Raw genomic sequence first — 2,599 nt, forward strand, 5'->3', positions numbered from 1 at the left:
CCATAAGTGATAAAGTCCTTTGCCTCTGATCCAGAAGTCTTGTGTCTTCTGTCAGCATCCATGAAACTGAGGCAGGCTAACTTGTTGGCTTTCAAGGGAAGGCAAAAATCTCAGTCCCTTCACCGTTCTTGACAATTGTAAAGTACAAAAACATGCAGTCATATTTAAAGAAGCACAATTTGGCAGCCAAAAGTAGTTAAAAAGCAACCATAGGACTTCCTGTACAGGGGAGGGGGCCAGGCAGCCATTAGACAGCTGTTAAGACAGCCATTAGACAGCACAGCCCAACCCAAGGCCGGGGCCAGACAGTGGGGGCTTGGACAGGAGCAAGGTCCGAGGGCGGCCAGGTGCCAGAAGCCCAGGAAGCACGTATCAAGGCTCCGTTGCCAGCGGGGTGCTGCCAATAAAATGTAGTCATGTGGAATTTGGAACGTGGAAAGGAGGTAGAAGTCATCCTTTCCTCTCTCGTAGCAGCAGGTGTGCAGGCTCTGGTGGTCAGCTGGACTCCATACTCCCCCCTCAGTCACCAGCCTGGGGACCATGGGGGTGCAAGGACCTCACCAGCAGTTTCCCAAGTTTCCTGACTTCTTCCATCCTCTGGAAATCAGCTGTGATGGAAACTGCGAGGGTCCATCATTTACCCCACATCCCTGTTGAGGATCTCCTCCTCATTAGGAGATTCCTTGTCATGCAGCTTCTGTGCCATGCTTTTCAAGCATGTGACACTGACAGCAATGAATCCTCCAATGTACCTGAGTCACACTTCGCCATGAGCATCTCCGATGTGCCAGAAATCTGAAAATGCCCCTGGGGAGACACATGCACAAGACAGGTGATGACAACTCTATGGGAGTGGAGATTATACGTCTCTCATCATTTCAGCAACAAGGAAATAAATTAGTGGCAGCGTAAGAGCGACTTGAGATCTCCTGGAAGCGAGGATCCTTTAAAAATCCTGGAGTAGTCTCTCTCTTCCCACTGTCCAAGATGCCAAAAGGAAGGAAGGCCAAGGGGAAGAAGGTGGCTCCAGCACCTGCTGTCGTGAAGAAGTAGGAGGCCAAGAAAGTGGTGAATCCCCTGTTTGAGAAAAGGCCTAAGAATTTTGGCTTAGGACAGGACATCCAGCCCAAAAGAGACCTCACCCGCTTTGTGAAATGGCCCTGCTATACCAGGTTGCAGCGGCAGAGAGCCATCCTCTACAAGAGGCTGGAAGTGCTTCCTGCGATTTACCAGTTCACCCAGGCCCTGGACTGCCAGACAGCTACTCAGCTGCTTAGGGTGGCCCACGAGTACAGAGCAGAGACAAAGCAGAAAAAGAAGCAGAGGCTGTTGTCCCCGGCCAAAAAGAAAGCTGCTGGCAAAGGGGACATCCCCCCTAAGAGACTACCTGTCCTTCAAGCAGGAGTCAACACCGTCACCACCTTGGTGGAGAACAAGAAAGTTCAGCTGGTGGTGAATGCACACGATGTGGATTCCATTGAGCTGGTTGTCTTCTTGCCTGCCCTGTGTCGTAAAATGGGGGAAGGCAAGACTGGGCCGTCTAGTCTGCGGGAAGACCTGCACCACTGTTGCCTTCACACAGGTGAACTAGGAAGACAAAGGTGCTTTGGCTAAGCTGGTGGAAGCTATCAGGACCAATTACAACGACAGACATGATGAGATCCGCCGTCACTGGGGAGGCAATGTCCTGGGTCCCAAGTCTGTGGCTCGTATCGCCAAGCTCGAAAAGGCAAAGGCTAAAGAACTTGCCACTAAACTGGGTTAAATGTACACTGTGGAGTTTTCTGTACATAAAAATAATTACAGGCCGGGCGCGGTGGCTCAAGCCTGTAATCCCAGCACTTTGGGAGGCCGAGACGGGCGGATCACGAGGTCAGGAGATCGAGACCATCCTGGCTACACGGTGAAACCCCGTCTCTACTAAAAATACAAAAACTAGCCGGGCGAGGTGGCGGGCACCTGTAGTCCCAGCTACTCGGGAGGCTGAGGCAGGAGAATGGCATAAACCCGGGAGGCGGAGCTTGCAGTGAGCTGAGATCCGGCCACTGCACTCCAGCCCGGGCGACAGAGCGAGACTCCGCCTCAAAAAAAAAAAAAAATAATAATAATAATAATAATTACAATAATACAAAAAAATTCCTGGAATATACGTTGCAGTAAAAGAACAAAGCATACCTCAGTTTTAAACAACTGAAGAAGAATGTCAGATAGTAGCAGGTGGGAAAGTGGCTTTGATTTTCAGTTTGTCGGCTCTGAACCTACACAAAAACAGGATTGTATTCTGAAAACCTGAATTAATTGTTGTCCTTACCTCAATGAGATGGAAAATTATAATCAGAATCATCACTATGCAGGGCTTATCGGTTGCAGTGAAAGCCAATAATGAGTTTTCAGACAATTCCAGCTGAGCGGGGCGGCAGGGCAGCTCTTCTAAGAGAGTCTGCCCCAGCATCTGTCCGCCAAGTATTCATTGAAAGGGGTTGTTAAACCACAAACATCCACTAGATGTCTTTTTTGAGGTCGGGTCGTGAGACACCTGTGGCCTTGTAAGAGCACTCAAACTGCATTCTCAGGAGGCTGTTTTCAGTGTTCCTTATCA

General features: G+C 49.7%; 1 pseudogene; it reads left to right on the plus strand.

Annotated features, from left to right (window-relative positions):
- The first annotated feature begins 987 nt into the window (after positions 1-987).
- Positions 988-1,765, plus strand: LOC104660870 (annotated as a pseudogene).
- Positions 1,766-2,599: the final 834 nt, after the last annotated feature.

This window comes from Rhinopithecus roxellana, chromosome 16, assembly GCF_007565055.1.
Source record: "Rhinopithecus roxellana isolate Shanxi Qingling chromosome 16, ASM756505v1, whole genome shotgun sequence".
Taxonomy (NCBI): Eukaryota; Metazoa; Chordata; class Mammalia; order Primates; family Cercopithecidae; genus Rhinopithecus; species Rhinopithecus roxellana.